The 24,134-nt window shown below is 41.2% G+C and overlaps 1 protein-coding gene and 1 long non-coding RNA gene across 6 annotated transcripts in view; one reads left to right on the top strand and one right to left on the bottom strand.

Annotated features, from left to right (window-relative positions):
• LOC125328841 overlaps positions 1–3,625 on the bottom strand; it is a 30,630-nt gene extending 27,005 nt beyond the window's left edge. For 2 of the 5 annotated variants that reach the window (XR_007204896.1, XR_007204895.1), the window contains exon 1: positions 3,542–3,625. This is a non-coding gene — a long non-coding RNA (uncharacterized LOC125328841). The other 3 variants (XR_007204898.1, XR_007204899.1, XR_007204897.1) reach the window with 3 other exon arrangements.
• A 57-nt stretch (positions 3,626–3,682) lies between these two features.
• MYLK (myosin light chain kinase) overlaps positions 3,683–24,134 on the top strand; it is a 196,322-nt gene continuing 175,870 nt past the window's right edge. Inside the window, exon 1 of the mRNA XM_048309977.1 lies at positions 3,683–3,756. The gene's annotated coding sequence lies outside the window, so the exon portion shown is untranslated. The remainder of the gene's footprint in view (positions 3,757–24,134) is intronic.

The following is a 24,134-nucleotide window of genomic DNA, read 5'->3' as shown; positions in this document are numbered from 1 at the left end:
CACTTTTCCTAACACTTCATCTGGGTAACTTCATCCTTCGCTCATTTCCTGTGCCCTGCCCTACAGAAGCTATATAAGTTCTATGGGGGGTTTGCTGCTTACAGTCCGTGGCTTGTAAGCTACAAAAATCTAAATGTAGGTCAAGATGAATTGAAATCTTTAAACACAGCCAGCCTCTGTTTCCAAAACACGTCCCTGGAGCAGCTGCATGGAGGATGTTTACAATTAAAAAACAACCCTCAAGCAGCCAGTAAAGAATGCACAGGATTACTGTAGCCAGCAGCATTCATTAAATGTCATATCTGAACTTTCATTATCTTGAGCTTGATCAGATTTAAGACCAGCATTAAAGAAGTGGAACTATTGACTTCCAGCACCCTAGAGGGCTCTTATGACAAAGGCCCAACTAGAAGATAAATGGTCCCAAAGGGACTCTGGGGGTGAGCTGTGACTGGACACAAAGTGTCATGTCATGCTGGTTTCTACTAGGATGGGAAATCCCCCACTTTTTTTTTTCCCTTCTTGATCTAACTTGTGCAATAAAAAAAAAAAAAAAAAAACAACAACAACAACAAAACAAACCTGACAAAAAACCAACAAAACAACGAAACAGAACAGGAAAAAAGATGAGTTCTGCTGAAAATGAGTCAATCCCTTGAAACCCAGCAGGGGAACCGTCTGCTCTCCTTATGGAACTCAGTGGCTTTCATCATGATTCAAGTGCCTCCTACTCCTCCCTCTCAGCTGAAGGCAGATGTGGGTTCACTGGCAACACTGGGCCTTGTTCTTTGTGAGTGTTTAAGGCCTGAGCAATCATTTTAAATTGAAAGCAGAGACAGTGATATTATTACAAGATTGTCGAGAGCAGCGATTCCCAACTGGTAAGACATGAGAACATTTACAAGGAAAAGGTTTCATGAAGTCTAGGCTAGAAATTAGCACAGAAAAGCATAAGCATAATGCAGAGCACCATCTTCTTAACAGTTCAATATGTTGAGAAGAAAACTCCTTCCAAAAAGGTGTTGGCAGTACAGTCTTCAGTCAGACCATGGAGAAGGTCAAAGCAAGCTTGTCCCTGGCTCTTTGGTTTTTGTGTACTTTCTGTACTTTAATGCCAAATAATCATTTATCTGCAGAAAACAAGTGTTCATACAACAAGCATCTTGGTTTTAACAGCTCATGTGCTAATGGATGTGTAGCTGTGGAACTCTGTGTGCATGCACTGCCATCTGAAATCCACTATAGACAGACAGTCAAGCACGTCACCAATGATCAGGGATGTATGTCCATTTGTTTTGGAATAAAGAGAAAAACATCTGGCAATCCAGAATATGCCACAACCATGCACTGAGAAGGAAAAATCCCAGGAGTAACAGTCTGGCTGGATGTAACCAACAAGAAGAGAGATCTAATGGAGCAAGTGAGGACTGAGGTACTCAGAAACCCTTGACAATAAAATTACTTTTCTTTAGGATTCCCTTTTTAGTGATTCTGGTTTAAATAAAAATAAATAAATAAGTCTCTATTAACCTATTTTCAAAGTTCCAGAGCCTTTAAAACAGCAAAAGCATCTTGTTCTCCTAACAGAGAGTCAATCTAAAGGACTTAGGAATAAGAAAACTATCACTGCCTCCTCCTGAAGAGGCAGCAGCAATTCCCCCCCAGTTCACTCACTTTGTACTGCACCTGAAAAAGTCAAAAGTGATGGCTATAACCTTTCATGGACTCATACTGGTAACTGCTCTCATCCTTCACAGGAGCTCAGGTACCAGGAATGATGCACCAGGAAAAGGCAGCATCCTGCACTGCCTCCCTGTACAGCCTACTTGGGTTTCAGAACATGTGCTCTATAAATGGCAGAAAAAATTCACCTCAGAATCAAAATGGAAAACATTGAGGTCTCTGCAAATACAAAACTCTTGACATCACTGCAGCCAAGAACAGTTTTGCTGTGACTTGCTTATCTTGGCCACATTCTTCTGCGTTGACGGCTGTTGAGATGAAACAGTGAGAGGAGAGAAGGAATTGTAGCCTGGGCGGTGGTTTGCTCCATCACCCGTAGAGGCATCTCAGTGCCTGGTGAGGAGGCAGGTTCTCTACAGCTTGAGCTTTCCTTTTTATGTAGCAGTTCAAAACCATGGATTAACATACCTAGCAGCAACCTGTGTCACAGAAGAATGTAAGAGGACAGAAAAGAAAGGCTTTATGCATAGAACCTGGGCTTTTTGTATGTCTATCCCTATGTATGTTTATGATCTGGCTGTAAGTCCATTTCAGATAGGCAGTTGATTGGGTTTTTTACATGTATAAATGAAAAAAATTTAAAATATTAGAGTAAAAAGGCCTTAAGTTTGTAATGTATGTGACTATCCTACCTTCCTCTTGAGAGTCTTCAGGTCCACATTATAAAACAGAAGTTCTAAGGTCTTATTGTTGAAGAGAATTCAATTTGTCCCCATCTCGCATTTGCTCTTCCTTCTACACTACTTTAGCACTTAACACAATTAACTGTAAACGGTTTATTAAAATAAATCCCCTGCCCCAGATTTGGATGTCCCTAGGCAGATGTGCCAGTGCATGGGCCCTAGGCAGGCCCTGGGGGTGGGGGAGGCAAGGGCAGTCCTGAGCCCCCTGTGTGGCTGAGACAATGCCCTGTATCTGCCACCGGGGCAGCGCACGGCAGGGCTGCAAAGAGACCCCTACACTCTCCATACATACCCACATGCACTCCCCTAGGGCATCCTATCCAAATCCCATGCAAACCTTCACATACATCCTCTGTGCTCTCCCCTGTATGCAAGCTATGCAGTTCCTCCAGAACACACACACAGATCTCACATATGTATTTCATTCACGTCCCAAGGAAGCGCATAAGCACGCTCCTCTACACTTCCCATACATGCACCCCATAGATACAAGGTCTATAACCCCCATTTGCCCGTTATACAGCCACCACATGCCCACAGGCTCTGCAGTGCACGGCTCATATGGCACCCATGAGCACCCCTACACACTCCATATACACCCCGCACCCAGCTCTGGGCGCCCCCCATCCGCAGCCGCCCCACCTGGGCGAGCCTCCCTCCACAGGTGCTGGGCCGTGCCCCTCCCTCCGCTGGCTCTGGCGCGCCCGGGGCTCCCCCTGGACCCCCGGCCGCTGCCGAGTGAGGCTCCGCCGGCAAGGAGTGAAAGGCAGCCGCGCCGACCGCAGGCGCTATCGCCGCCGGGCACCGCTTCCCCCGCGGGCTCCGCTTCTTCCCCCGCTGCCGGCGTGCGCGGAGCAGCTGAGCCCAACCGAGCCGAGCCGAGCCGAGCCGAGACGCAGGTGGGCTGTGGCCGGAGCCGCCGATCCGGGGCTGGGCAGCTCGGGGTGAGGTGGCTCCGGCAGCGCTACCCGGAGCCGCGGGGCTTTCTCTGCCGGCTGCGCCCCGGGACGCGGAGGGAAGCTCGTGGGCGGGCACGGGTGGAGGGTACCGCGGCATCCTCCTCAGGGGGAGGTGAAGTAGGCGGAGAAGGAGGAGGAGAAGGAGAAGAGAGAAACCTGCTTCTCCGGAGGGACGAGGTAGTGGCGTTGCAGAGAGCCAGCCCAGCGGCGTGAGCTGCGGGCACATGCTGGTCTTGGAGCACCGGAGCCGCGGGATTCCTGCGGGTGTCTCAGCCCAGCTCCCGTCCCTTCCCCTGCGAGAGCGTCAGCTGGGCTCAGGCTCACCTACGGCTCCCCTCCCGGAGTGCATCCGAGAGCAGGCTAACCTGGTAGTAAGTACTTGTCATCTTTTATGTATGTTTTTTTACAGTTTTATTGTTCTCTGCTGGCAGGTAGCAAAGGATTTCTAAGATCAAGCATTTATAGGCTCGCCTGTAAGGATAATCTCTCTGGCTCTCTCTTGGCCTCCTGAGCCTTTCAAATATAGAAGTGCATAAGCGGAGGCACATGTAGCAACGTTCCTTCACTACACACCTACATCTTTAATGTTTCAGACAAAATGTATGTGCTGGGACTTTGTTTTTTTAACTTCTGCGGTTCTCAAAGTAATTTGTATCATGTTGCACAACATGCTTAGCGTCTCAGAGAAGGATAAATCCTGGTGACAGCACTTAAACATCCTGCATGAGGATGGGGAAAGGAGATGAATGTTTAAAATCATTAACTTGGCAGAGGCGGGGAAATCACTCCTCTGCTGCCTCCACGCTATGGAGCAATATGCTTTTGGGGATTCTTTGCCTTTTAATCCTCTTTCCTGTATGTGCACATCTGGACTCTGGCCTGGCACTGCTCCCTGCACTCAGGCTGGAAGGGAGTGGCATAGCAGACTAGCAGAAGCTGGAGAACAGGGGTGAAAAAACAGAGGATCCTTCCTTCCTCTTACACTTTAAAGATACCTTTTTGCACTAGTCTTGTCTTCTGTAGAGTAAATCCACAGGAATACTTCTCCTAGAGCGAGGAAGTGGAATCAAAAGTTTTTTGAAGGCTGCATTATTCTCCCTACAAAGGGATGGCTGAGAGGATAAGTTCAAACACCTGATTCTGCACCCTTCTTCTAAGGGGTTTCCAAGCATTTGGAGGGGGGGTGAGTGTGGAGTTACATGACATGCAGAAGGTGTGTTCCCCACTAAGACACTACAAAATTATTCTACCTCTTTGTGGAGTGCTGGAAATGCGATTTCTGTCAGTAGAGCTATAAGAGAAATAGTAATTTCTCTCTCATTTTAAATCCCTAAGAGAACTACTATCTTCCTCCCCCTACTCCCTGCACACATCTTTATTTTATTTTATTCTGCTAATGTCTTGCATTATTATTTGCAAAATATGATATATGTCTTCCTGTGACACTTTATATTTGCTGAGATGTTCCTGGAACTATGTTCTAGGAGTCCATTTTAGGAGCCTTCCATTTTTAAACAAAAAATTATCCGTACTAATAACTGAATAGTTAATTTTCATCTGGCACATATCCAGTATTTTCTGTTTCCTCAAGTGATACTGTTCTTCTGTAGCTGGTCACTGTGTGTTCTGCAGTTCATAACAAAGTGCTCATGATAACACATTTCATGATACACTAATGTGACACCCATCCTTAGCCTTTTGCAAATGAATGCTACAGAACAAATGTCTTAACTCCAAAAGTAACTGGAGTGACTTCGTTGGTTGTAGTAGGAGAATGTTTGCTACCAGAGGACCAGCCACTAGAATGACAGGCATCATGCCCTAATGACGTATTAATGGCATTTAATCTTTTTAGATGGACTTGAGCAGAAAGAAAATGCCTGGTTTAATAAACATCACAGCTAGAATTTTATATAAACATGGGAGGCCCACACCAGTTAATATCACTGACCCCATTTTTATTGCTCTTGTAGGGAAGTCTTAAAAGGTCTGCTGCAAAGAAAGTTATAAATCAGATACTTCTGCTGTTGCAAGTATCTGTCCATAGCTTTTTAGTTGCCCTGCTGCCTGATGCAAAGGAGGATGAAGGAAATAAATCAGTGAAGTCCTGTTGGTTTGCTTGTATAAGGCTGAAAGAGAATTTTTAAAGTCTGAAATAAAGTGGGATTACGTATTACCATTGGCTTAAGTTAAATGTAAGAGACGCATAATTTTTCACCAGTTTTTGGTCTGTTCTGTGTTCTCTGTTCTCCCTGGCTCCTCCTTTAAGTTCATTAGGACTTCCTCTGGACGATGATCCGATTTTGACAGTCAATCAAAATCCATACCAGTATCCTTATGCAGGCCAAATACACTGTACTTAGAAACACAATAAACCAGCAGCTACAAATTACTTTCAGAGCCCTCCTAAAACAAAATGCAGATGTAAATAGAGTTCAGAACTGCTCCAAATGCTGTGCCTTAAAGCTGTGGATGTCTAAATCCAGAAAATGTGCTCAGGTCTATCTGAGAACCATGTAAGGAGATGGCTGAAGTTTCTGGTTAGACTCTGGAGAACTGGTAGCCAGCACCTGTGGTTCTTGGACTCTTCTAGGTAGTTTGAATTCAGGTCTGAGCATGTGCTGGAAGTGATCCTGGTTTTGCAGACAGACTCATCTCCTCTCATTCATAAACTTGTCAAGTGCATAATAAAACATGCTGTGGTTGTTTGCTTTCACTGTGTTCAGAGCTGTCCTCAATAGCTTTTCCAAACTTTATTCCACAGGTGTGAGTTAGGAGTAATGAAGGTAATTTTTTCTTCCCTTGGCTGGTTAACACACTCTTCTCTTTTTGATGCTAAATTACTCTTTCTTTTTTTAATGTCCAATGGAAGATAGGTGCTCCTTTCTCTCATGGCTCTAGAAATGCATTGCTGCACCTGTTGCAGTAGACTTTTTAAACTTTTCAGTGGCATCCACTACACCAAACAGGATCTTAACAAGCTTTGTACAGCTGCCTTCATCCCCTTCACTGATGGGAATGCTTCCATGATGTACTTTAGAGCTACATAGGTTGTTTGGATTTCTGCACTGGATGCAGAGAAGATATGATTAATCTATAGTGCTGAAAAGCATTCACTAGTGAAGCTAGATGGATCCAGGTAGGATGGACCTGGAGATTTTTTAAATTTAGCACAGCTTTAAATATCATCTATGTTGTCTGTGATTACAGTATGGGTTTTGCTAAAATCTGTGTCTTTTCTGAGCAATTGTACAGCGTCTATTGAGTGTGCTACAGCAAGGTCTGTCTCTAATAATGTTTTCATTAAGCCTCTCTACAGACAGAAGAGTAAACTAATTGCCAGACTAACATGTCATTTGGCTCTGTGAACACGCTACTGAACACTAACTCATGAATGGAAACTTAAAAGGCTCATTAGCAACCTGCTACATGAAAGAAATTCCAAAGTGAAATGAAAATACATTTATATTCCTGTTGTTGTTGTAGTTACTAAAGCTGATATAGAATTCCAGTATAGTTTTTGTGGAAATCTTAAGTAATTTCATGAACATTTTTGTCTCTGAAGTTTCAGCAGCTGTTTCTTCTATAAAAGCTAGGAATAACTAGTTCTACTTTAGTAGGAATGAAAGGAGAATTGAGCTCTATAGAAATGAGGAGATTAGAGCTCCATGAGGCATATACCCATTTAATGCTGCTGGAGCCCAAACCTGCTTGAATAATCTTAACTCTCACTTCTGGTGAGCAGAAATTCTAGAGGAAAAAGAAAAATTCCCTTAGTGACTTATTAACAAAGGCTTTTCAGGTTTGCTGGGATTTATCATGTGAGCCTAATCTACCTTTTGTTCATCCAGTTGGCAGGCTTTAAGATTTAAAAGGGTCTGCAGAAACTCCTCCCCCGAACTCCTTATTTAATTAAAGAGGCTTGGTGCATTATTTACTTTTGAGTCTTCCATTTATGTGGGAACAATGAGTTGGGGTTAACATATTGTAAAATATTTGTGAACGCTGCATTATAAGCAGGGCAAAGAAACAAACTTTGGCTACACCTTCAGATTCACACTGGCCTATATGGGTTCAGTGAGAATGACTGAAAGTGAGGCCAGTCATATGTAAATACTAAAGTATAAATACAGGTGTGTAACTCTACAACAAATTTCCCTGCCTCTGTAGGTGATTTAGAGGGCCTGGAGGAGAGTTGGTTTCATTTGCTTCTATGAAAGCTCTTCAGAGTCATCAGATACGCAGATCAGGCCTTGCACATACCAGTAATTTTTATATTTTGCTTTGGTAGTTCATCAAAGCCAGACTGGTAACTGTAGTTCTCTCACTAGTTCCCCCAGTTCCTTCTCCTCCCCCACTCCATTCATCCCTGTAGCTGTGAGCATCAAGTTGCAGATAAAACGACTTCTGAGAGAGCAATGGGATGCAGCTCTTGCCAAAGGCAATTAAGTGCTTAGGATTACAGTGTGCTTTACAAAGCGTGTTCTTGCTGAATCCCTCTCCTCTTCTGTTTGCTGGCACTAAGCAGTTTCTTGGCACTTACCTTTGTTATAACAAGTCAGAGCATTGCTAAACTTCACTACAGCATCTTAGCTCTCTGAAGAAGTTTAGCAAGCTGCAGTGTCTTCTGTTTTGAGGATAGTCTTTCTACTGATTCTTTACTGAGAGTCAGCTTGACCTCACCACCTTTGCTGTAATTGGATTAAATTCACTCACTTGCCAAAAACACGACCCACTGACAACATATTAATTCTTCAGACTGAAGTGCATTTTGTATGCATAGGTTCCTTGGTACCGAAGGCATTCTTAGGGCTTGTGATGCAGCCAGTGTGCCACAGGATACAGAATTGTCACGGAGGGATGTTTTCAGTTGTTTTCTTCATCACAAAAGGATTCAAACAGACCATACATTCTGTGTGAAAGTAAAAGATCTAACCTGTGGGAGAAGAATTATTTGCTCTACTTGCCAGTCCTGTGCATCACTGGTTACTGGTTCTTGTGAAATGTGATAAATTGCTGAGAGTCCACAGACATCCTGGCTGAGGAAAGTGAGTGATAGCGTGTGCTGTTTTACGCACCCACTGCAGTTTATTTCTAATTTTTGCACAGCAGGTTAAAATCATTATTCTCAGTTGTCATTTTACTGCTTTTTTCTGTTACTCTTCAGCAGTCCTGTGATCTGAGGTATTTGCAGAGTGGCAGGATGATATCTGAACCAAAAAAATGTACCCAAAAAGGATACTAGAACTGTATAGTGAAGGATAATCTGATCACCAAGCCTGTAGTTTCACCCGGAGACCTTTTATATACTGTCTAAACCAGTGTAATCCAGCTTTCAGTGGCAACCACTGCTAAGCAGCAAAAATCACTATCCTGATTGTTAACCTCAGCAAAATGTTAAAGGATGAATTAGTAATGGGGAGACCAAGAACCGAGTTGCAAATACTCTTACAAAGAGGATTTGGGAGACACTGTGGTACCCGGTATGGTGCAGGCACTCTGAGAGGTTCCAAATTATGAAAGGATCCCTTTTTTAGCTTTTCTTATCTGCCTGGAAGTACTGCAAGTTTCCTGTTTGCTGCAGAGGCCTGTAAGAGCTGTGTTCTGCAGGCAGCATGGGCCAGAGGAACTAGAGCTCCCAGCTCTGTGTTCTGATCAGGGCATTGTTGCACTTGATTTCAAGGTGATGTTGCTTTCTCTAAATTCTATAAACTGATGAACACTTCCGGTGCAAAACAATAGACAAACAAGGTGAGACAGGGGTGTGAGATTTTCCATATCTACTAAAAGACAGTCACAATCTAATTTACTATGTGAATGTGCAGTGCAAATAGTAACAAGGATGTCTGTTTTAATACCCCATTATAAAATGTATGTAGTTGCCTAATATTTTTGGCAGTGTTGACTGATAAGAATTTGCTTGTCTCTTAATGGAAGAAATATATAATTCCATTAATTCTTTATAATGGTGTAAGCAGTTTGTTAAATACTGAAGTAAAGAGTTTTTTCATTCATGTGTTTTGTATCATGTAATTGGAATCAATGTCATTAAAAAACAAACAAACAAAAACCCCTCAGAACCAAAATACTGACCATCTATCCTGGACAAGGATTAATAGCCTGACTGGGTGAAAAGAATAAAGTATGAGGGCACGTTCTGTAAGAAGCACTCACAAAGTCTAGGTCAGACATATACTCTATGTTCTTACAGTGTTGATTGTACCAAAAGGAAAGTTACAAACCAATAGCAATAAGCAAGCTGTGTTTAAAATACACAGGAAAGAGAAATTTGTCAAGAATGGCCTGCTTTACTTAGGTTATTTACCTCAGATCTTTTAGGATCATAAGCTTTCCTTCCTTTTGGTGGAAGAAGAGGAAGATATAAAGTCAGTACTTCATGTCTGAAAGCATTACTGACTCATCGCTAGTTCAAGTCCAGCCTGGTTTCGGATGCGAGAAACCTCTTCTGTTCCACGCAGGGTAAGTTTACAGCAGAGCTGTTGTGGGTTAGATTGGGGATCCCTGCCTGCGCAGAGGCTGCTGCTGCTGTTTGAGAGCTGACATTGTGGCCGTGGTGGCCTCGGGGGTGTATCTTGGGCAGAGCCTGAGAGAACATCGCAGAGGGAGCCCTGGCTTTGAAACAACAGCTGGTGTCTCACCCCCAACATCACAGCAGTGCAGTTCCTCTGACCTCAACAGAGTTGCAGCATTCATGGTTTTCAGTGACGTGGGAGCAAAACTGGGCCTATATTCTTTTAACTGGTCTATTTAGCAGCTCTTTTCCATATGCAGTCTCCATGCCAGTGACAGGAGCTTCCTGGAACTGACAGCAGACACAAAAGACCCTCTTCTCTAAACCACTGGACCTTAAGAATATTGAAAGGATGTTACAACAAGCTTCATAATACACCATTGTCAAGCTCTCTCTGAAGAGGCCTGCAGTGGTATCATACCTCTAAGCTTTCCAGAGGGGGTATGATGACCCCACATGGAAGAAAATACAAGAGTAATGGTTTGGGTGGCTATGAGGAATTTTATGCTACGACTTCCCCTGGCTGTAACTTGAAACCAGCTGGAGGCACTTAGTGCTAACTGAACTCTATATAAAGAGGCAGGCAAATATCTGAGCATGTATCCTGCAGGTTTTTTAGGAAGAGGTCTTGGTTTGTGAGCCTGTGCATGTCTGGCTGCCTCTTTCTCACAGACAGGGGAGTGGTGAAAGAAGGTTTGTTTCATTTTCTCCTACATTTCCCTTTCTTCTTCCTACTCATTTTCCTGTTCCTTTGCAGTACAGCAGTTTTTCATGTTGCTGTGAAAGTGTCTGTGCTTGTGAGTAGAGTGAGCACATTTGAATGGAAGAGGCGGCGGGCTTGTGAAGTCTTGAGCTCCAGCATTCCCAAGGGAGGGGTGGGATTTGCATTCCATACTCCCTCAGCCCTGCTCAGGGATGTGCCTAGAGGTGCGCCTGTGGGATGGCAGTCGGGATCCAGGAGGGAATCCCCTCACGGTGAGGGGCAGGTGAGGAGGCAGGAGCGGTGCTGTGCAGGCCTGACCTCCTGCCAGGCCCGCTTCAAAGCACTTCCCGCCATTTTACCTCAGCCCCGGCCTGTGGGACCAAGGCTTTATTGCAACCGATGGGGAATTTTGCTCAAGTTACACGCTAAAGTCATCCTGAACATGGGCACTGGGTTACTTATTGATCAATTAATCACATCTTGTGCAGAATAAAAGTCAGTTTCATGTGGGTTTTCTTAAAATGCTTCCAAACTCAGCAGAAGCATTGCTCCTTCAATTTACCTGAAATTGTCAGGTAATCAAGTTCACCTCAGATAACTAATGAAGTATTTAGTTCCCATTCAATCGATTTAGTTCTTACCTGATATAGCACTCAGCTCCTTTTCCAAGGTATTTCCAAGCTAAAGCTGTGGATGTTGAGGTGGTCCTGGTTAGCCTGAGCAGAAGTGGGGGCTCACTTCCTGACTGGATCAGAGTGACAGCCAGAAAATGAGGTTACAAAAGTTAAAGACTTGCAGACATCTTGCCAGCAAGGACAGTCAGAGATGATCAGATAATTCCCCAGGTAAAATAGTGTGGACCTTATTCCATCCTCCGCATGCTATTGACCGTAAACTTAATGTAGGATCCTCTGACTGCAAATGCTTTACCACTTTTTGCTTTGTCTCAGGGGGTGAGAGTAAACATAAATGTGTAAATAAGTTTAAGTACTTGGTGTTACATTGATTTTATATTATATTTGCTTGACAGCTGAGGTAACCTTCTTTGAAGTTGCTCATCAGTTCATGAGCACTGTGCAGGAGCCTTTGTGGGTTTATTATAGGTATATACACCTATAATACAGGTATATTATATTAGTAGTGTATGGGTATTGATATTGGAGTAGGGAACTGTAGTAACAAGACTGCTTCTCACTAAACTGCGGAGAAGGAGAAAAATGCATGATGTTTCACGTCTGCTCATGCCTGTCATGATTTTTGTGGTGAACAGATTTCACTGTGTAGTTTTTCAGTGCTAGATCCTTTCTAGCTGTTTTTCTTATAAGTGTAAGGTTTTGAGACAGACTGTGTCAAGGGCAGGAATAAGACAACTTTGTCAAACTTTGTTAATTTTTTTATCTGCGTGGCATAGAAATTTTTTCCCCAAGGACCAAACAAAAATATTTTTTAAAGTTGTATGAGTAACAAGATAATGAACTAAATTAAACATTAAAACAAAGGATTTATTTGCTTGAAAACAAACTTGCTGTAATTTCATTTCTTGTGAGGGTTTTTTTTTTTTCTTTTGTCCAAGCTTATATTTCACTTACAAGACAGGAAATACAGCCTTGCTGATTGCATTTTTAGAGCTATAAATAAGTTACTGTCTTCAAAGATGTGTTAATTTAAAAATGCTTCTAAAATGAAACTTTGATGAATTAAAAATTAAATTGGGTGGGTAAAAGAATTACTTACTGTACTGTGTGTACAGATGTTAAAGGTGTTTTCAGGGGAAGGGTGTTATAAGAGAAGTTCTGGCACCTGTACCTGGTCTAAATTGTTTTATTTCCTTTTCTTTGCTGGTTGTATCCCTGTCCCAATCTCACCCCTGTCATGGGGGGTAATGAATATGTTTGCTTTCTATCACCTTGCTCCTTTGTTGGGGTCATTGCTTATCCTCAGGAAGTGGTGTGATGTATGGGAACTCTTAAGTCAACCTAAAAAATGAATAACATTTGAACTGCCTTAGTGTTCCAGTTAGCTCAGTATTGTGTCTGACAAGTTAACAGGAGAACCTCCAACAGCTGTTTCTTGAGATCCATTTCTCTCCACACATCTCCAGTTTCCACAGCTCTTGTGTTAAGGATATTAGAGGACATATACCTGTTTAGTCCTTTAAGAGTCTATTTATGGAGCTGTTGACCAGAGTTTGGTTAATCCCTTTTTGAACCCATGAACATCCTTTGCCTTCAGAGTCTTGCATGACAGCAAGTTCCAGAAGCTTGTAAACTGCTGGGTAAGCAGGTCCTTTCTATTTAAATGAGTTGGTTGCAGTGAGTACTGCCTTGTTCTAGTTTTGTAGGATTGGACAAACAACAGTTCTGCATTTAGTAGCTCATGGGTTTTTTGTTATATTTGGTCATATCTACCATATATGCCTTCTCTCCAAACCGAGGACTCCCAGCCTTTCTAGTATCTCCATTTCAATCTGGTTGCCCTTTTCGACACCCTGGTAATGTCGACCTTGGTATGTGGAGAGCAGATCACAGTACTAAAGTTGTGGGAACTCTCAGACTGTGAGAAGTGGCAGAAATGCCTTCTCTTGTTCTCTAAGGATTCCAATGATGTTGCTAGCTTTTTTTGACTGCTATTATTGAACACTGAACCAAGGGCTTCAGAGAACTGTCAAGGACGGCTCCAGCTTCTGAGTAGAAATAGTTAGAATTGATATCACCTTGAGGAATTCCTACAGTAAAGCCTACCTGCCAACACTTTCCTCAATCATCTAATTTTGTAATTGATAAACATGCTGAGTAGCACCAGTCCCAGCACTGACCCCAGGAGTTGCATTGCTGATTCCTCTGCATCTTAAAAAGCCTCTGAAGCACTATTCTTTCCAATGTTCACTCTCCCACATAATTTAATTCAGACTTGCAAGATTCTGGTTTCCAAGTTCCCTACACAGCCCTTTCTGCAGCTGGAAATTGTGCAGGCAGGATCTGTGAGTCCTCAAGTACAGAGACTCTCTATAGCTCTGGCTTATACACCTTGGCCAGTGGTCCTTAAATTAATATTTGAGTTTCTTCAGATCTTGTGTGAAAATGGTTTTGTCTCAGTGCTTTATTAGCATCTAGCTTCCTTGTTTGGTCTGGTATTTCCTGATTTTACTTCAGATTGATCTGGTTCCTCTATTTATTCTCTAAACCAGATTTGCAACAGAGAGTGCATTGAGTGTGGAAATCTCCCCAAAGACTTCATCAGTAAAGGCTGATGTAAAGAATTCCCTGAGCTTCTCTGCTACAACTATATCATCCCCATCTGTGCTTTATACACCTTTATCATCCGGCAGCTGTACTGCTTTTCCTAGCTGGCTTCCTGTCCTTGATGTATTTCAAGGGCTGTTTACAAGCATGGTGATCTTTGTTTGCAAGCAATTTTTGGATTGTCTTTTAGCCCTTTTAATTTCCTGCTTACGTTTTACTTGCCATGTTTTACGGCCTTCCCTGTCCATAAAGACTTAAGCAGTCCATTTTCTAAGAGCTGACCTATGCCCTACAATACTCTCCTGACTCTCCCTGAGGCTTCCTGCTTTTTGAACTGCTCCTTTTGAGTGTCCTCTTTCTTTTTTTTTTTTTCCCCACATCCTTACATGATTCCCTTTCTTAAAATTAAATAACTGTACATAGGTTTTGTTTGGTGACCCTTAAATCAAAGCTGTTCTTTGTGTTAGTTAAGAAGCAGCCTTAATAGCTTTCTCTGGTTTGGATGGTCCCTGTACTTAGAAGTTTCTTTTCCACTGGAGAACTGTATATGGATCTAGAAAAATGATATTGTATCATCCCTTTTTTTGCACAAGGGCTAATACTGAGTGTTTCTGAACATCCTCATGTCTTCTTGGTGTACAGCTGCTGTTAGGATTGTAATAGTCTGTGGAAGCCATCTGTCAAAACTGAGGGGCACAAGCTTTATATGAAACTGTTCTGGTGCTAATGGAGCTGGATATGTTACTACCTTCTGTATGCACACAGTATGTGCAGTGATGATGAAAACTTTGCACTCCTGAAATCCTGGACTAGACTATGTATAAAATTCAAAACCTACTCACTTGAAACATCCACCAAGAAGATAGTCTTCCTTTTCCAGTTTTGCAAATATGAAAAAAACCTGAAGGAGAATACTCTGTGGTTATACAAGAGGTCTCTGTGGTCATGTTTACAAGAGCTCAAGTGTGTTTATATGTTCATTCCTGTGCAATTGCTGGAGGATTGCCCTTATTCCATTAAGCATGTATATGCATTTGATGGAGTAATACAGGTGTTTACTCCCTACAGATGCACTTCGAAGGGCTGCTTGTACAGATGCAATCCAGCATTGAAATAAGATAAGCAAACAAGTTATTGTTGATTAATAGTGCTTAGCTACTCGAAGCTCATATTAATCAATAACACCTAGGCAGGTGAATAAATGTAGTAAATGTAGTACTGTCTTCTCTTTGCCCTGAGCACAGGATTAAAGTGTTTGTGGGTTTGTTTGAGGTTTTTTTTTTCTGCCTCTGAGGCACATCCGGTCCCCTGCTATAGCAGAATGCCTTGCATTCTGTAAAGGGAAACACCTAAATATGCAGAGTTCATCTGTTTGAGCCTTTACTTAACCTGTGAGTGCTGGACCAATCTTGCTTCAAATCTAGCTATGTGGCTGTGCTTTGTTGTTGAAAGTCTTGGATTCAAGCCGATGGCATTTCTTCCTGGACCAGAAAGCTCTTGGAAATGTATATACTGTCCCTGGGTGATGACTTTAGTGATGAGTTGCAGGAGTTCCCATCCTAAGATGAGCTAAATAATGAAGCAGAGTTCTACATTTCTAAAGTTACTGCAAAAAAATGAAAGTGAAATTGTCCAGAGCAATTTCTTCATCAAAGCTGACTGAAATAACATCTGTGGTGAAAACCTGTGCCTCATCACTTCATTTTGACACATGTAAGGGAAATGATGTTAAGTGAAACAGTTGCATGTCATGGAGAGGAACTGATCTTCGTGATACAGAAGACTTCTTACGGTCTAGTTTCTGACTAATCCATTCTCTTGTGTGATTTCTCACCAAATAAAATTTCTGTGGCTGTCAGGATCTTTTGTGGTCCTTGACTTCTGTGGAGGAGTTTAGCTGTGGTATTGTTCTCACTGCCAGGCTTCAGAAGGTTTTTCCTTGTTATCTGGATACCATCTTCTACTTTGCAGTAGGACTGGTAGGTTTATGTAGCTATTGCAGCCAGACTTGTCCGATATTTAGGTATCAATAATTTCAGCAGGATAATAATTCATTGTTTTCAATTAGTTTTTTAACTGTACAGTACATTCCCTAATTTGAATTATTTGCAGGATATCTACTAGAATGTTTCACAAGTGGTATGGTCAAATACGTAGCTCTTACTACTTTCATCACTAGGTTTCAAAACATTTTACAAAGAAGTATCAGAGGGAAAGGAGTTTGAAAGGACTTCTCTAAGGCCTGAAAAGAGGTAAGCAAGGTGAATCTTCAGTTTTCATGTCTGAATGCAAAGTTGTCTGATTCTAACTAAAGTCAGTTTAGGAGATCACTGAATAAAACTTGTGAGTGAATATACTTGCATTACCTTTAATGAAGGCTTAGCCTTGATTTAGCTAAAAAAAACCCAACAAAAAAGTCACTTAGAAATGCAAATGTACTCATGAGAGTGTTTAGGTATTATCAAACATTTAAGCTTTTAGCTTTTAACTGCATTCTTCATATGCAGAACTTCTGGAGCTTACTGGAGAATTTTTGGGGGGTGAATTTTTTGGCCTAATTCACTGTGAGTCTCTAATTTTTTTCCCCCTGCACTTGAAATTTAATATTAATTCTATTGGTTCAGCTGGATTAATTAGCTCAAAAATATGTACTTAGTTAAGTGGCAAGCCAAAATAATAATTTCTTCCAAAATTCAAAAAAATTCTTCCAAAAAACAGTTCTGAAACTGTTTTTACATTAACTCTGATGTCTCATTATCCATAGCTGTTCCACTCCATCTGCCGATCAAGAAGACTTTTAGGTGCTTATAAAGTAGACATGAAGCTACTACTAGATACTTTTGGGAGTTTGTATCCTGAAAAAATAAAAAATAAGGATAAAAATAACCCTGTAAACTTATTACATGGATTCCCTGTACCTTGTCCCTTCCAGATGACAGTTATTCATTCTCTTTCATCTTCAAATGAGACAGTTTGAATGTGCCTTATAGGAAAACTGCCCTGCAAAGTTTCTAGGTTTGAAGGAGAAAGAGAAATACTTCTGGAAACAAAACAAAACTTACTAGAAAAATGAAAAGTTATGAACTGCCTCACAAATATTGAATCTCAACTTGTGGAAACAAAATCTTAGTTTAGGTTCAGTATCAGAATTTGATGCTGTTATTTTGAACAGCTCTGGTTAAGTTAAACTTAGAACAAGGACTGACTGCTCCCTTTTGTATGCTGGAGTTACGTAGTGCAGCAATTAACTGGGAGTTATGTTATGCCAGCTTGCTGTGCAAACACTGAGGAAAGCCTTGTCACTGTCCCTAAAGAATCTTGCCCAAGATGATGAACAGCTGCTTACTTCTAGAGCAGTGATGTGTATATATATATATATGTATATAATTTTTTTAAAGGGGAGCTGTAGTGAACTGATAAAACTGAATATTTGTGATTTCTTTGTTTCTTTAATCTCAGGGCATTTGCTGTGCTTCTGCTTTTACTCCGCTGCTTTTCAAAAGTGTGTGTCATTTCATTAATCTTGTAACATATTCAGTAACTGGTGTTGTTAAAACAGATCTCTCAGAAAGCCACGTGGAATTTTTTTCATTTGATAAAGAAAGATAGGAGACCAAAATCTCATGTAACACCTTTTTTTTTTTTTTTTTTTATTACTATTTTTGCCTCCTGATTTGTTACCTTTCCGCATGCTTTAGAAGAAAGGCGTTCTCAAATTCAGATTTCTGCAGCTTCAATTTCCAGCCCCTGGGTTTTGGTATGTCTCTGAGATAAATTTAGCATCTGGTACTGCTGGGTTTCCTCTGAATGTACTTCTCTGTGTGATAAGCTTGTAACCCTCTTAAACTGAACTTTCTATGGGTTTTGGCTATAATATGCATATATGTACATATTTATATTTTTAAATCTATTTTTCCCAGTCTCCAAATCATTGTCATGACCCATTTAATTGTCTTCAGACTTTTTCAATGCCCTTTTAAGGACAGGAGTGAGGTGGAAGACATTTTCCATTATGTTTGTGCTTCGAACTTCTCCAGAATGGTAAATTTAAACCAAACACTGGGGAACAAAATGCTAATGCTGTATGCTTTTTAGAGAAAAAAGGAGGGGAAGATCTAACTAGACCCTGGGGATCGATCTTCACTGTGCCTTATTACCACAGCTTTATCCTTTCCAATTCTTAAAGATGCTGTCAGTATTGAACTCTAATGACCTGATTAATGCATTGGAGGGATGCCCATAGATTGTGGTATTGATATTATTTCCAGATGGCTTCTTGGCAGGCAGATTGGCAACAAGATGTCATCTTTGTGGTGATGAGGAGGAAGAGTGTGGGTTTCTTACTTTTTATTTTTATGGAGCTTGTCTCAGCAGATAAATACCAGTCATTGGGTCAGTCGGTCTGAAAAACAGTAGCCTTGTGGTAAGCTGAATTCTGTAGATTTATTGGAGTCTATAGAGTAATATAGAAAATGGATATGATATCTATATTGCTTGCAGAGACTTAAGAGCCCTGTAATACCTGTTCCTCCCTCAGTCAGCAGGGAGCTGTCTTTTGAAGCTGCATATATCCTGTGCATGTGAAATCTCTTGGATAATCCCAGATGTGTTTCTTGGGGCAAATACTGAATTTCACAGGATTTAATTCAGAGAATTGAGTTCATCAATGAAGCAGGCAGCAGTTGTTAAAAGTTCTTGAAACACCACTGCTTAGAATTTTCTTCCTGTATTTTGTGCTTCAACCAGGCGGCACTGATCAGGCTCAATATAGATGAGAAAGGGTTAAATTGAATTACTGGCAGTATCCAGTGGGTCAGACTTAATGACTGAGCTGTCCCTTTGTGACAGTGGTGTAGTGTCCTACCCACTTTTCTGACCCACAAAGAAATTGCTTCTTTTTAGTGACAGTGTTTTGTTTGCATGATGGCCACACGTACAGCTGGTTCTGTTTAATCCATGAGACTGAAATGGTTTGTGAAGTGGCTTCTTATTTATACTGTTAAAGCAAAGATTAACCTCTAATCTCCTTTTTCTTACAAGGGAATTTCTTCCATATATCAATATATGAAGTGCGGACTTGTTGGGCAGAAGAATCAGCTGGGAGACTTGGAGTGTCACAGTGGTTCTTCCTTTGGATCCAAGCCCTCTTGGTCCTAGGAAAATGTTTCAGTTCCCTAAAGAGAAAAGAGACAGATTCAATAAACTGAAAGTTTGCTTACTTTTTTGGTGGGACTGGCAAGCTGTGATGTTTCACCATCTATAACTCATTTTAAAACCAGTTCAACTGTGTGGAAGAGCTGTTGCCTGTGCAAAGAGTATTGTTCATTTGTTTCGTGCATCACAGCTTATATAGAAAATTCCCTGAATTTTTCCCTTCTACTTTCCTTGTATTATTGTTTCACACCGTGTCTACATAAATGCCTGATTCTACCTATGGAAATGCCAGGGCACAATTTTCTTCTTTCTTACCTGTTGATGTCTTTTAATATCAGAAGAGGTTAAGGTGGAATGAGGAGATGTGTTTTCATGACTTCAAGACCCCACATGCCCCCAGCAGTTTGAGCAGAAAGTGCTTTATTGGAGGTGGATGCTGTAGCTCTACACTGTTATTGCACATGCTTTAACATTCAGCCTAGGGAGAACATTGTGCTGTTGAACTTCTAGGGTTAGAAGAGAGGAAGATAATAAACTGCTATAGGAATAAAAGTCTTGGCCAGAGTTTCAGGCCTTAATAACAGTTTTTGTTTTGAGGAAGCTCTGAAATTGCAGTAATTCTGAGCCAGGCCATGCTATAAATCTGAGATGTTGGAGTCAACTTGCTCATAATGTTCTCTGAGATTTTTTTAGAGACAATGTGGTTCCTATTGCAATGTGCCTCCTCATTCTAAGAGACAGGCAGCTGATTCTACTACTGCTGACATCAACAGTGTTGCAAACCCTGCTTTTTCTCTTAATCAGCAAATTATTTTTCTCCTAGACCATGAAGTAGTGGCTTCTTTTTAGACGTGGGCTTAAACCTGTTTGTTTTGCCATAGTCCTCATCACGGCTTGCAGAGGAATTTCTCTGCAATACCTCTAGGGTGGTAGGGTGCAGTGTGGCAGGAAGAGGCTCATGGTTTTGGCAAAGTTCCATTTCTCTACTTCACTTAATTTGAGTTTGTGACCTGTCTGTCATCAGCTTCACTCTTGAGTTCTACTTTGCTTCTTTCTACAGCCAGGTCAGCAAAATTGCCATAGGAGTTTGAAATGATGGATACAAGATATGAGAGAAAGCCAACTGCTTCTGCCATAGCTCTAAACCAGCTAAATCCCTAATGCATGATTTATGTCTTGTGTATATCTGGCCAAATGTTTCCCTGCCATAATTAATGGCAACTGTCTGGTGATCAGTTTCTAGTGGAAGGATCACTAAAGCCTTTTGTGGGAAAGCTTTTGAGGAAAACCAGTGTTCCAAGTTCATTTCACCACTTCAATTATCTTTTGAAGACCCACAGCAGCCTGAAAAATCCAGAAGCAACTCAAGTCTTGCTCTAGTTTGGATTAAAAAATGGAATTAATGTGGACAGAAAATAGATATCAGTCTCATTGGCTAGTTTCTTCCATAGGAGAAGAAATTGGGTTCATTGCCATAGATGTTTGAGAGGGGCAGGGAATGTCTTGGCTTGGCCCATCTAAAGCAAGGAAATCCGAAATAGAGATTTATGTTCCCAGTGTAATTCTTAAAGTTGTGGGCAGGGAGGGAGAAAAGGAAGTGTGTTCAGTGGTATGAGGCTAAAGGCAAATTGCCCAGATCTGCCTTCAGAAATGTAAGCACAACTTTCAGTAATTTCAGAGAAAATTGCATGACATAATGAGAGGACAGTGTGGTACACAGAAGTATCCAATTCCAGCACTATCCTTGCAGTGAATGAGACCCAGTGATCCAGGTGGGCCTGCCCAGCCTTATTTACAATGGCTGTGCCTTACAACCTCTTTCATAGTCTGATAATTAGGTGAAATTAGGCTTCTTTATTTAGTGGGGTGCTGCTCTCTGCCATATTGGAAGCATTCTTCTGGTTTCTTACCTGAGCATGTTCACTGTTCATTTTGCACCTATGACTGTTATGTCTCTGGTTATCCCATCCTCTCCGTACTCAGAGTTGTTTTATTTAAGTATTTTTCTGTTTGGTTTTGGTGGTTTGATGTCAGTTAACAGTGGCTTTCAAGAGTGGGGCTCAAACTCAAAAGAGGGATGTTTATCATGAGAAACAAAATTTACCTGGAGGCTATGTACACATGGAAGTTAACCCAATTAGGTTGCAAAGTTGCAGCTTTTGGAGTGGAACTTTTGCCCTCCAGAAGCACCACTGACCTTTCACTATCCTCCTTTGCTGTCAGGGCAAGAGCATGTTGGAGCACTGATGGTCTTATGGCCATGGTCCCTGGAAATGCCCTGATTTTACCCAGTGAAAAGTGAGCTGTGCCAAAAGAGCACAATTCTTCCTAGTTCCTCATTTTGTATCTCAACTTTTAAATTCCTGAAAATCAGCAGTGCGTTTAGTCCTCTCCTTGGCTGTTCCTCAAACTTGTTCCTCAGTAAACTAAAATTAGCTGTGCAAAATATTACTTAAAATTAATTACTGTGATGTGTCACGTTTTACCCCTCCCAAAAGCTGTTAGGTGGTATATTATGAAGAGAGTAAAGAAAATAAATACAAGTCCGCAGTATCAACGCAAGAAACTATGGTTTGCTCTGAGGTTCCTAAAAGTTCTTATTTCCATTTGAAATAGTAACTGGGCCCCAGTGAGTACTGCCTGTAAATTGTGCTGTCCTGCTCCCACCAGAGAGCTTGCTCAATGAATACCTAGAAATAATTCAGATGAATTCATGAAGGGGAATGTTTGAGGCATGTCCTTTCTTCCGGTTTCACCTTTTAGTAAAGCGTCATCACACATACAGGTGCTTTGTCCCAGTGGAAGTCATAAGGAGGCTTTGAAGCTCATTTCCATAGTTAATGGCAGTTGCTTCTATATTTATACTAGTCCCCTGGGGAACTGTGAGAGCCACAGTATGTCTTGGGCTACTGTGTTGCTGTATCTTCTGCTTCCTCAGCCAACCCAGAATACCTAAGGTAGTAAATAAAATAAAATAAAATTGTTTTATGACTCCCATTCATCTCTGCACCAAAGTTTCATGCAAACTGATAAGGCTCCATCTCTCCCCATACCAGGAAGTACCAGAAATTCCCCTTAAAAATGTCTCTTGGAGCCTCACTTTAAATTACAGTTATGGGCCATATTAAAAATTCAAAAGGTAAGTAATGCTTGTCTCCTGTCTACTTAGGTGGAGACTATAGCAAGAATTTCAGTTACTACTGCAGGGGCACTTGTAGGATTAACATTTGCTTAGTTTGCAGAAGAATTGCTCTGGTTCTTGCCTGTGCACCAGATTTGGATGCAGTGAGGTCAAACCCAGATTTGCCCTCTTTCATTTGCATAATGTAACCTTGAAGCTTCCCAGCTCCCCTCCTGTTCTCTGTTCCCGAAAAGTATTCTAATATTTGGAATTTGTAAACATAGGATTTTGGATTCCATATGCATCTGGAATTGATAAACTGTTGGTATTACAGAGATGTAACCCTTTATACCTCTAACCTAGGAATGCTCTAGAGAGAACTTACAGACACATCTGATGTAGATGCAGGCAGATTCTAAACAGCTAAAACCAAAATGAAAAAGTTGCTGTTGAATGAGTGGAATTTTCATTGAAAACTATGTACCCTGGGGGGCAGGAGGGGGGAATAAAAGCTATAGAATCCGTTTGGCAATAAATGCAGCCATAATATTTTTGAGCTAGGAACTGAAGAGGTGTGAGTCAAATAAAGCCTGTCAGATGGCATTAGTGGGAGAGAGAACCTTTTGGAAGAGACACGATAGTGAAGGAAAAAAAAACCCTACCAAGCAAAAACTTCACCCCTAACAGAATCTTGGATTAGTTGAGGTTCAGTGAATAGCTTTGTTGAAAACACAAGAAAAGAATTTAAATAGAGAAGGCCTGATAAGGTGCAGGGCATCAGAGATCTGTTTCCATAGTGACAATGTTCAAACAGAGGCCTAGAGGGACATGAATACCATTGCAAATGAACTCTATAGAAGACATTCGTCTTCCAGTGAGGATACTGCCGTTGGTTGTCCGAGGTTTTTCCCTGTTAGCTGAATTTGGAGAAAAGGTGGTGAGGGGAAAACAAGGCTTAGACAAACTGTTGACTTGACAGACTGCTGTTTCCTTCCATCTCCCGATCTCTGCATTTCTCATGCCCTCTCCACAGATTTTTATTTTTGTAAACTTACTGTCATAATTGTTAAAAATTGCATTCAAGTGTTTAGAGAAAAGGAATAGATATCTCCACCCCCCACTTGTCTACTGAAGCAAACACAACTTTGCACCAGTGTGGGATTCAAGTCTGCATGTTCCTTTATGTCTTTGCTTATTCTTCTTTGATAAATAGGTGCAAATGCACTACTAATTTAGGTGAGCTCCTTGTGAGGGTAACATGGTACATTTCATGTTTTGTGTTGCCCACTGTCCTGATCATCCTGTACTCACTGGGAAATTCACCAAGCATCACCTTCTTTTCATAATTGATGTTTTCCTGTTTGAAAAGCAGGGTCAAACTAGTTAGAAAAGAGCTGTTTCATGTTACAAATCTTGTGGTGTTGTAGTTCTTCCTTCCATTTTTCTTCTCAAAATTGCCATTCTGTGGATTTTTCTTAGTTAAGCATATTCTGAAAATAAGCACAAACCCCTTAAGCTGTAGCTGTATAGAACATATTTTAAGATTAAAAGCATACCAGTCATGTCTCTGTCTAAACTGTGATACATTTTCTTGAAAAACCCCACCATCCTTGACTAAAACTACAGCAGTGCTTGGAGTTTAACTTTTTTAGTATGGGTTGAATAAACAACCTCCTAAGAGAAATTTATGTAGAAAAATGGTAGAAAAACTTTTTGTGGGTCTTCAGCAGCTTGACTTCATTGCGTAGGAGACTGAGGCAATATGGAAGTGCTGATTTTTATGAGAATGGCCAGGTTATGACAACTCTCACTCAGACATGAGCAGCTTCATACTTTGGATGGATCAGCTTATGCATATCATTACCATGACTATTCTTCTCACAGTGTTTGAGACCATATGGAGTCATTGGAGTTGCATCTAGTCTGGATCTAGTCATTAACCTGTTTTCATCCAAGAACACAAACAGATTGAACTGGGAATGTTGTGCACTCTTGAC

Source organism: Corvus hawaiiensis, chromosome 7, assembly GCF_020740725.1.
Source record: "Corvus hawaiiensis isolate bCorHaw1 chromosome 7, bCorHaw1.pri.cur, whole genome shotgun sequence".
NCBI classification, from domain to species: domain Eukaryota; kingdom Metazoa; phylum Chordata; class Aves; order Passeriformes; family Corvidae; genus Corvus; species Corvus hawaiiensis.
This window is presented reverse-complemented; position numbering and strand designations above follow the sequence as displayed.